At 41.1% G+C, this 11,628-nt stretch overlaps 1 long non-coding RNA gene and 1 pseudogene across 1 annotated transcript; one reads left to right on the forward strand and one right to left on the reverse strand.

Moving 5' to 3' along the window:
• Nucleotides 1-1,866: 1,866 nt before the first annotated feature.
• On the forward strand, nucleotides 1,867-7,867 carry LOC138850251 (uncharacterized). The gene is made up of 2 exons (XR_011389994.1): nucleotides 1,867-2,132; nucleotides 7,740-7,867. It is a non-coding gene; the product is annotated as an uncharacterized lncRNA (long non-coding RNA).
• On the reverse strand, nucleotides 3,446-4,034 carry LOC108176556 (ubiquitin-ribosomal protein eL40 fusion protein-like; annotated as a pseudogene).
• Nucleotides 7,868-11,628: the final 3,761 nt, after the last annotated feature.

Below are 11,628 nucleotides of genomic sequence, written 5' to 3' on the forward strand. Positions count from 1 at the left end.
CTCTACACCCAGAACCAGTACAGGCTGTCCAGGAATATGGGTCCTTTAGATCACCTGGACTTCAGTTTAGCTAACTTTAAAATAGCCACAGAAATACTTAGTCTTTCAAATGCTTCTCAAAGGATGGGTGAACAAAATAATGATGCATTCTGAATACTGAGGGTAGCCACAACACTGTATTGAAAGTCTTCAACTTCCTTTTAAAAAATATATTTATTTGAAAGGCAGAGTTACAGAGAGGCAGAGGCAGAGAGGGTCTCAAATGAAATAACATGGTATGGTAACAACTAACCGAGCACCAAAAAGGAAACCTGTTGAAGTGAAATGGACACTATGAGAAACAGTGACTTGATCAGCCCTTGTCCTGACTGTTGGTGAACAACTTAATACTTTATCCCTTTTAGTATTTTTTTGTTCTACTTAATACTATTGGTTGAACCCTTTAATTAACACATAATTATTCTTAGGTGTTTAAATTTAACTGAAAAGTGATCCCTGTTAAATATAAGAGTGGGAATAAGAGAGGAAGGAGATGTACAGTTCAGCACATGCTCAACTGGACTTGCCCCAAATGGTAGAGTTAGAAACGTGCCGGGGGATTCCAATTCAATCTCATCAAGGTGGCATGTACCAATGCCATCTCACTAGTCCAAGTGATCAATTTCAGTTCACAATTGATCATAATGATAGGACTAAGAGCCAAAGGGATCACATAAACAAGACTAGGGTCTGCAAATACTGATAGAATAAAAAAGGGAGAGAACGATCCAACATGGGAAGCGAGATACACAGCAGACTCATAGAATGGCAGATGTCCTAAACAGCACTCTGGCCTCAGAATCAGCCTTTAAGGCATTCATATCTGGCTAAAAAGCCCATGAGAGTATTTCAGGCAAGGAAAGCCAAGACACTCTGGGAAAAAAAAAAAAAAAAAAAAAAAAAAACACCCTAAATGAAAGATCTCTGTGAGTGAGATCCCAGTAGAAAGAACGGGCCATCAAAGAAGGAGATACCTTTCTCTGAAGGGAGGAGAGAACTTCCACTTTGACTACGACCTTGTCTAAATATGATCGTAGTTGGTGAACTGAAAAGGCTTCCATAGCCTTGGCAACTCATGACAAGAGCCTGGGGTGATTACTGATGCCATAAACAAGAGTGTCAATTTGTTAAGTCAACAGGCATCACTGTGCACTTACTCCTCATGTAGGATCTCTGTCCTTAATGTGTTGTTCAATGTGAATTAATGCTATAACTAGTACTGAAACAGTACTTTACACTTTGTGTTTCTATGTGGGTGCAAACTGTTGAAATCTTTACTTAATATATACTAAATTGATCTTCTTTACTTCTTTATATACTCTGTATTTAAAAACAATTGAAAATGAATCTTGATGTGAATGGGATGGGAGAGGGAGCTGGAGATGGGAGGGTTGTGGGTGGGAGGGAAGTTATGGGGGAGAAAAAGCCACTGCAATCCATAAGCTGTACTTTGGAAATTTATATTTGTTAAATAAAAGTTAAAAAAAAGAAATGCCAAATTTATCAGAAAAAAAAAAGTGAAATAACAGAGAGATCTTCCACTTTCTGGTTCACTCCCCAGATGGCCACAATGGCTGGAGCGGCGTGAGCCAGGAGCTTCTTCTGGGCCTCCCACACGGGTACAGGGGCCCAAGGACTTGGACCATCTTCTGCTGCTTTCCCAGGCCATAACAGAGAGCTGGATCAGAAGTGGAGCAGCCAAGAATCGAACTGTTGCTATATGGGATGCTGGCAGCGTGCAGCTTTACTTGCTACGCCACAGCCCTGGCCCCTTCAACTTGCCTTTGATATTAGGTTTTCCATAGTTTTTCCTCTTCTCTGACCATGGGATGCAAGCAGAACTTGGACAGCTGAGCTCCATGCTTTTTCCTGTTGGAGAGGCACTAGATATTCCTAGGCAGAATGGTAGCTTTTATCTTTCTTCTTATTGTTCCTTCCTCCTTATTACTCCAGCTCTTCTTTTCTTTTTTAGAATTGGGTGTCACTGAAGAGCACTTGGATAGTGTCAGGTAGAGGCAGTCCCCTGGGACCATACCTTGGGTGAAGTCCTTAGCAAGAAACACTCAGGACTGGCCTGCACCTTTTGCCCTCTGGTAAGTCAAATCATGTCATTGCTTCTAAATTTATAATAAAGTTAAATTTATTAAGGTCTCCTTGCCAGCCAAATCAGACTGGATCTCATGATCCAAACTGGGGCTTTGGTGTGATTTTAGGAATGGGGTGGCTAATGAGATGCTTCGTCCTCGATGACACTGAAGTTAAACACAGAACACCTCACTTGGAGACAAAAATATCCCATTCTTTCCTTGGTGGAAAGATGGTCTGAAGACACACGAGGTGTCTTTAGGGACCCTTTAGGGACACTTGAGAGATGGAATATTGCTCAAAATAATGGTTCAGAACCCTAGAAAAAGAATTTGTAATACTCCCAGCGAAAGACCTGGGTTCATATAGGCAAGATACAAAGTACACTAGGGGCCTGGCACTGTGGTATAGTGGGTCAAAGCCCTGGCCTGCAGAGCCAGCATCCCATATGGGCGCCGGTTCGAGTCCTGGCTGCTCCACTTCTGATCCAGCTCCCTGATAATGTGCCCGGGAAATCAACGGAAGATGGCCCCAAGTCCTTGGGCCCCTGCACCTATGTGGGAGACCCAGAGGAAGCTCCTGGCTTCTGTATTCACCTGTCCCAGCCTCAGTCATGTGGCCATTTGGGAATGAACCAGCAGATGGAAGATCTGTCTCTACCTCCATCTCTGTAACTCTACCTTTCAGATAAATAAAATAAATCTTCAAAAAAAAAAAAAAAAAAAAGATATGACTCCTGACAAGAGCCTAGGGTGATTACTGATGCCATAAACAAGAGTGTCAATTTGTTAAGTCAACAACAGGTGTCACTGTGCACTTACTCCTCATGTAGGATCTCTGTCCTTAATGTGCTGTACATTGTGATTTAATGCTATAACTAGTACTCAAACAGTATTGTTCACTTTGTGTTTCTATGTGGGTGCAAACTGTTGAAATCTTTACTTAATATATGTTAAACTGATCTTCTGTATATAAAGAGAATTGAAAATGAATCTTGATGTAAATGGAAGGGGAGAGGGAGCGGGAAAGGGGAGAGTTGCAGGTGGGAGGGAAGTTGGGGGGGGGGCATTGTAATCCATAAGCTGTATTTTGGAAATTTATATTCATTAAATAAAAGTTAAAAAAAAAAGATATGAATCATGATCTTAGGAATGGCAGGTCTTTATGGACTCCAATGGAAAGGAGACTGAAATTCTTCAATAGGAAGAACAGAAAATTAACTGCCCTCCCCCATCACTGTTAGTTTTTTTTAGTATGTTAGAATAATTAAGTGGAGAACAGATTTTTCTACATTAAGAAATGGAGGCAATAAGTACTTGAATTATATTTTTTCAACTGCTCCAGTCAACCAAAGGGAAACTTTATTGAGGCCCTGGGGCCATGGGGCTTGGGGTGGGGGCAGGGCCTTGTTTGACCTCTTCTTAGGGTGCAGGTTGTTGATGTGGCCTCATTTTTCTTACGGCACTTGGCAGCATGGTGTGCAGGCAAGCGTAACACTTGGGGAGGACCATCTTGTTGCAGTTGTACTTCTGGGAGAGCTGGCGGAGGGAGGGCTCGATGACATCACCTTGCAGGTGGAGCACCAAGTGCAGGGTGGCCTCTTTCTGGGTGTTGTAGTCTGTGACAGAGTGCAGCCCTCCTCCAAATGTTTGCTGGCAAATAGCACACGATGCTGGTCAGGTGGGATGCCCTCCCTGTCTTGGATTTCAACTTCGTCATTCTCCATGGTGTTACTGGGCTCAACCTCCAGGGTGAATGGTCTTGCCCGTTACGGTCTTCGTCAAGACCAAAATCTCTACATCTGTGGAAACACAGCTGCTGCCACCTACCAGCTTGACCACCTCATTCTGAATTCTCTTTCTAAGTAGTAAGTTGTAGACCTGAGAAAAGAAATTAAATTTGCCGGCATTTCAGTTGTGAATCAGTGAATGGGGGCTCATTCTCTGTCTTTCTTCCCCTTAAATGAATAATTTTTAAAAAGTTAAATTCTCATTGTAAATTGGTTTCATTTTTCCTATTGCACTTTGATCTGTGACAAACATATAGTGTTTTCTTAGTGTGGAACTTGACCATGTTTTATATAATGCATATGAATTTTGTACATAAATAAAGTCAAATTTTATTTTCTAAATGAGATAATATTGTGGAAATGGGTATGGTATATCAATAGGAATTTTCTTGAAAATTTCTTCAATTTTAATATCTTACTTATATATTCAAACACAAATATGTATTTGCATACCTACAGACATGTGTATAAACAATTGCTCTTTCCATAGACTTCAGGGAAAAAACACAGTTAATAAAATCCTTATGACCTTAATTTTTCATCTTGAGTTCTGGAAATATATTTGAAAAAAATGCTTGTCTATTTGATACAATTAAAGTACAAATATGTATTTCAAAAATCTGTTGTGAGAAAGCTGGTGGAGGGGCCAGTGTTGTGGCATAGTGGGGTAAGCATTCCATATAGGCTCCAGTTTGAGTCCCGGCTGTTCCACTTCCCATCCAGTTCCCTGCTAATATGCCTGGGAAAGCAGCAGAAGATGGCCCAAGTGCTTGGCCTTCTGCACCCACACGTGAGACCTGGAAGAAGCTCGTGAATCCTGGCTTCAGCCTGGCCCAACCTGAACCGTTGCTGTCATTTAGGGAGTGTACAAGTAGAATGAAGATCTCTCTCTGTCTCTCTTTCTCTCTCTCTCTCTCTCCTCCACTCTGAAACTCTGACTTTCAAACAAACAAACAAATAAATAATTTTTTTTAAAAAAGAAAGCTGGGGGAGAATCTTATTGTGGGAAAGTACAGGTGTAGAGATTTAGATTGGTTTACTAGATGTAGAGGTTTTTGGTTTCTTTTTGTATTAAAAGCAGGGTGTACAGCTATAAAAGTTATCTGAGTTTTGTTGATAGAGAATTTTGGTGAAATTTTTGGAAGGTGGTTTAGGTGAACTCAGCGGCCAGCCCTGGATGACATAAGCATACCTATGATAAATGGAGGTCTCACTGACCCAGTGGAAAACTACAGATTGATACTTCTTTTGTTGAACAGCCTGTGATTTCATTAGTTTCATTGACAGTAATTCTGAGAGAAATTTATGATGACCACAAAGCAGAGTTAGTGAACCGCGTGAAATGTCAGCATGCCCACTTTGGACTGTGTCTCTGTTTTTCTCCTCCTACTCCCATCAGTCCTGTTTGCTTTGGCAGGTGACATTTTCTAGTCTGATTTATAAAGCTTGGGCATGCCTTGGCCTCTCTTGAACTCCATTTCTGACAGCCCTAGAAGGACTCTTTAAAAAAAAAAAAAAGCTTTTATTTAATGAATGCAAATTTTATAGGTACACCTTTAGGAATATAGTGGTTCTTCCCCCCCCCCCCATTCCCACCCTCCCACCCCCACTCCTGTCCCACCTCCTACTCTCTCTTCCATCCCATTCTTCATTAAGATTCATTTTTAATTTAACTTTATATACAGAAGACCAACTCTATACTAGTAAAGATTTCAACAGTTTGCACCCAAACATTCACACAACGTATAAACTACTGTTTGAGAACAAGTTTTGCAGTTAATTCTCATAGTATAACTTATTAAGGACAGAGGTCCTTCATGAGGAGTGAGCGCACAGTGACTCCTGTTGTTAATTTAACAATTAGCACTCTTATTTATGACATCAGTGATCACCCAAGACTCTTGCCATGAGCTGCTAAGGCTATGGAAGCCTTTTGTGACCACAAACTCTGACATTATTTGTACAAGGCCATAAGCAAAGTGGAAGTTCTCTCCTCCCCTAGAAGAACTCTTAATTCCGTAGCACCACACCAAAAGACAAAAAAGGCATCTTGGAGATCACTCCTATAAAGCTGCTGTCTCAAGTTTTACATCTGATGAACTCTTTGACAGGCATGAGTGTCTTTGTTCATTTTATATGGTCACTAACACAATACTGTTACGGGCATAAGTATCTCAACATTTATTGCGAGTTCTTGCTCTCACAGAGATAAGAACTGTAAGCAGAGGCATAAAAACAGTGCACAAATGAGAGCAGGACTTATTTAAAAGTGAGAGAGTGAGTATACATTCAGGTGAAAATGTGTGCACTCCCACACAGAGAGATGCTCATCATATCTGGGCCAAAGAATTGCCTTTGAGGAGACAGAGGGTGAGAAGGCCTGAGAAGAACCATAAGCAGAAATCTAAATGCAAAAAGGCTGCTAGCATGTTATTAGTCTCTTATGAATTAGGGGGTGGTACACAGAATGGAGTTCAGTGTGTGTGAAGCTTTCTGGGAGTTCCATGGGACCTCCGAGTGGAGCTTAGCTTCCTTGTGGCCATCATGGTGTCTCCTCCTGCCTGCTTCTAGATGAGACACAGATGCATCTTGGGAAAGTGGGTGTACTGGATTGACAGGTGGGGGGGGTCCAATGCAATGCTACACAGAAATTATGAAAAAAAAAATCTTCCCGCTTTCTTTATTCCTGCATAACTCCCTGCCTACTTCCCCCATATCAATACCACTGACTGGGTAAGTTTATATAAAGAGCGGTAAATTTGGGCTTAGGGTTCCAGCTCAAGGTTGGGAGTGGGCCGTATCAGGTGATGGTCTGAGGTCATGAAAAACAAGGAGCACACAAGAGATCTGGCCAAGCTGGCTTTTGTAGCAGACCCACCTTCAATATAACCCATTTACCCATTAATTCATTAACTGCATGAATGAACTTGTCCATTCATGAAGGCAGAGTGCTAATTACCTCTTATAGTCCCACCCAGTCCCTCCTCCTACAATCTCACAAGTGGGGGTTACATTTTAACATTACCTTTAGAAAGGCTAAAGCCTATGGAAACCATAACACTGAGCAATTGCTTTCTCTGCCCATCATCATTTCCTTTTAATAATGTTGCCTTTTAATAATGCAGCCACTTACCTCGGCCCTGGTCTACCAACATGGCACATCTTTCTGGCCCCAGTACTTGATATTGAGAATGGTTCATCGGAACTCGGGGGACCTAGCTTCCTGGCTGTTGAGGGGTGGTCGGGAGAAAGACACACTGGTGTCTCAGTGATTTTGGAGTTGTGAGTCTTATAAAGAGTTGCCGTAAGTGGCCCTGCTACCCTGAGAAGGAGTGCCTGTTTGAGAATGGAGCCACCATAGAGAAGAGTGGGCTGTGACCTGGGGCCCCCTGACCTGCCCCCTTCCCCAGCTTCCCACTTAATGAGCTCAGTAAGGCTTTGTTTTCCCTAGAGTTAGTTTCAATTGGATTTTCTGTCACTTGCAATCTGAAAAGGTTTTAGTAATAACATTTCTTAGAAAAAATTACTTTGTTGTCTTTCTGAGATAGTTTGAGTACACAGTACTGCTGCAGCGCTGATACCTGATTTGTGCATTTGGTAAACACTTTTTTCCACCTGTAATTTTTATTTACAGGGCAATTGGCTAAGTTATAGAATTTATAACTGAGAATACATTTTGATATCTTGTTATTAAAAATAAATGTGTTTTATTTTGATTAACTTAATTTCTCGGTTAGGCATTTTAGATACTTTTCTATATAAAGATAAGTAAGTATGTAGCCTCAGTAAATTTGTAAAATTGAAGTCATATCATGTGTTTTCTCAGGCACAATGGAGTAAAACAAGAAAATAACATGAAGAACAGCAAAAAATTTACAAATATATAGAAATTGGACAGTGTGCTCCTGAAGGACCAATGGATCATTGAAGAGATTAAAAACAAAATAAAAAGGCCGGCGCCGTGGCTCACTAGGCTAATCCTCCACCTAGCGGCGCCGGCACACCGGGTTCTAGTCCTGGTCGGGGCGCCGGATTCTGTCCCGGTTGCCCCTCTTCCAGGCCAGCTCTCTGCTGTGGCCAAGGAGTGCAGTGGAGGATGGCCCAGGTGCTTGGGCCCTGCACCCCATGGGAGACCAGGAAAAGCACCTGGCTCCTGGCTCCTGCCATCGGATCAGCACGGTGCGCCGGCTGCAGCGCGCCGGCCGCGGCGGCCATTGGAGGGTGAACCAACGGCAAAGGAAGACCTTTCTCTCTGTCTCTCTCTCTCTCACTGTCCACTCTGCCTGTCAAAAAATAAAAAAATAAAAAAAATAAAAAAAAAAAAAACAAAATAAAAAAATTCTTGAATCAAATGAAAACAAAGATGAGCTTATAGTTATCAATTTAAAAATTAAATGCTTAAATATCTTAGAAAGATGATTTGTCAAATACAAGAAAAGACAAATGTCAGTGTATGCTAGCAAATTATATATATTGACAAAACAACAGATTAGCTGGCATAGGAGAAAAATGAAAAATTTAATGTGTTTAGTGTTTTAGAATTTTTAAATAGTAATAATTATAAATAAGCACTAATCAATTAATATTCAATATTTTTGCATCTATAATACCAATATTCCAGTAATCTGTGGAGAATGTCTTATATTAATGTTTATTTTAAATTACATAAAGTTAACAATGCATCACAAAAGATGATAATAAATTAAATTATACTACTAATTTCTAGACATATCTCTGTAGCACTTTTCCCTATAGGCTTTGCTGCACACTCTTTAAATGCTTCTCTGTATAATACATAAGTTTGTAATAGAATTTTCTACAGAGAGAAGATAAAGAAAAATCAGTCTGTTTAGCAAGGTAGACAGACTTTTTTTTAAAGTTTTGACACTGGAAAAATTTCCTTATGTTTTGCAACTTTTTATTTGTAATAAATCTTTACAATTATTGTCACTTGGGGGACAACCTCTATCAAGTGTCTCTCATATTAAGGTAGGATTTTAAGACATTTTGCTTTTCCTGTAACTACTTTCAAATGCTTTTAGAATTGTTGATTGACATATCAGTGTGTCACTGATGCTCTATCCTGGAGTGGAGTCTTACGAATTTTAAATTTTCTTCACCTACATCAGTATTTTGTGTAAGCTACTCCATAACTAGACACAAAATACATGTGCTACTCCAGCATGATATGAAGTGTGATGAAGGAGAAGGCAGAGGGAAGCAACGGAGGTCTTAACTGATGGTTGTGAAGCAACTTAATTTTTCAATTCTTAAATATTATATGAAACCAGCTGAATATAATGTTGAGACCCTTGACAGACTCTTAAAGGGAATATATTCAGGACCAGCACTGTGGCATAAAAGGTTAAGCCTCTGCCTGCAGTGCCAGCATTCCATATGGGTGCCGATTCAAGTCCCAGCTGCTCCTCTTCTGATCCAGTACTTGGGCCCCTGCACCTGCGTGGGATATCTGGAAGAAGCTCCTAGCTCCTGGCTTAGGCCCGGCCCAGCCCGGACTGTTGGGGCCATTTGGGGAGTGAACAAGTAAATGGAAGTGCTCTCTTTCTCTCTCTCTCTCCCTTCTTCTTCTTCCTCCTCCTCCTCCCCCACCTCCCCCCCTTCTCCTTCTTGTTATCCCCCTCCTCTTTCTTCTCTCTGTATTTCTGCCTTTAAAATAAATAAATACATCATCAAAAAAAGGGTTCATATTCAAGTGGAGAGGCAAAGCAGTCATTAACTTCACATAAACGCACCTCTGGATAACGCTGAAAATCAGGATGACTTGAGCTAAATCTCAGTTCTAGTCTGCTAGTAAAAAGTGAGACATACTTTCTAGCTTACGTGTCATTCTGAAACCACTAGGAGAAATATAATAATTGAAGTATTTGTCTCGACATTTGACATAAAATTTGACAGCAGCCTGAGGCTGGAATAGTTCTGATGCCATACAGGTTCCATTGGATCTGAAAAGTAGGTGAATGGCTTCCTCTTTGGCTGTTGTGCAACTGAACCCAATGCCCAAAGTGTTCCTGGGAGCCTCTGGCTTTCAAAGGCCATCTTGAATTCTCCAGAGACAGAGCAGATTCTGTCTCTTTATTGCTCCACCTAATTGTCAATCTTTACCAAGTCATCAACATTTTGAAAGTGTAGTTAAGAGATTTGGAATATACTAGACTGATCCCTATTTGGTTCAAAATGATGAAATGTTTCTCCTTTGAGTGTCTTTCCTGGAGGGAGGCATGCCTCCATGTTTTAAGGATACCCCAGCAACTTGCAAGGAGAGGTTTATGTGGGGAGGAACTGAGGACTTCCAGCACCAGCCAGGACCAACCTACTGGTCCCTCAGTAAGCTACCGTGTTAGTGATCTCTCCAGCCCAGTCAGACCTTTGATGACTTCTGCCCTATCTGACACTTTGCCTACAACCTCATGTGAGACTCCACACCAGAACCAACTCTTCTTGAATTCTGAGCCACATAAATTGTAAAAGTAAATGCTGCTTTTAGTTATGGATTTTAAAATGTCCAACAGCTTTATTGAGATGAATTCACATCACATAAACAGCTGTTTAAAGAGCAAAAGTCCTTGGGTTTTAGTATATCCACAGAGTGATGGGTCTAAAAAAAAGTTAGATGATAAAATATGCATAACATGAACTTTATCATCATAGCCATTTTTCAGCTTCAATACTGCTAAGTACAGTCACATTGTTGAGCAATCAGTTCCCAGGACTCTTTACCTTGAAAACTGAAACTCTATACCCTTTAAACAAAAACTCCCCATCCCCTGGCAGCCACCATTCCACTTCCTGTCACTGTAAATGTGACTACTCTAGGTAGCTCCTATAAGTGGAATCAAACAGTATTTGTCTTTCTGTCATGGCTCATTTCACTTCGCATAATGTCTTCCACATTCAGGCATGCTGTAGCATGTGTCAGAATTCCCTTACTTTTTAAGGTGCAACAACATTCCATTGTATAGATGTGCCACATTTTGTTTATCCATTCATCCATCAGTAGATACCTGGGTTGCGGTTACATTTTGGCTGTGAGGAATAAAGCTGCCATGAACATGGGTGTAAAATTATTTTTTAGGCTCGATTTACATCTCTTTTAGTTACATACCCAGAATTGGGATAAGTAGACCATATGGTAATCTTAGTTCATTTTTAAGGGTTATCATACCATTTTCCTATAGCATTCACACCATTTTATAGTCCTACCACAAATTATGGCTTTTTAAATAGTAGCTGGTCTTTTATTTTATTTTATTTTATTTTATTTTTTTTGACAGGCAGAGTTAGACAGTGAGAGAGAGAGAGAGACACAGAGAGAGTTATAGACAGTGAGAGAGAGAGAGACAGAGAGAAAGGTCTTCCTTCCATTGGTTCACTCCCCTAATGGCTGCTATGGCCGGCGCGCTGCCCCATCCGAAGCCAGGAGCCAGGTGTTTCCTCCTGGTCTTCAATGCGGGTGTAGGGCCCAAACAGTTGGGCCATCTTCCACTGCCCTCCCAGGCCACAGCAGAGAGCTGGACTGGAAGAGGAGCGACTGGGACTAGTATCCGGTGCCCCAACCAGGACTAGAATCCAGAGTGCCGGCACCTCAGGCGGAGGATTAGCCAAGTGAGCCACAGCGCCAGCCAGTAGTAGCTGATCTTACAGAAAATATGTATCAATAGAACATGCATGAAGTAGTAAGCACAATTTCACATTTT

Source organism: Oryctolagus cuniculus, chromosome 6 (assembly GCF_964237555.1).
Source record: "Oryctolagus cuniculus chromosome 6, mOryCun1.1, whole genome shotgun sequence".
NCBI classification, from domain to species: Eukaryota; Metazoa; Chordata; class Mammalia; order Lagomorpha; family Leporidae; genus Oryctolagus; species Oryctolagus cuniculus.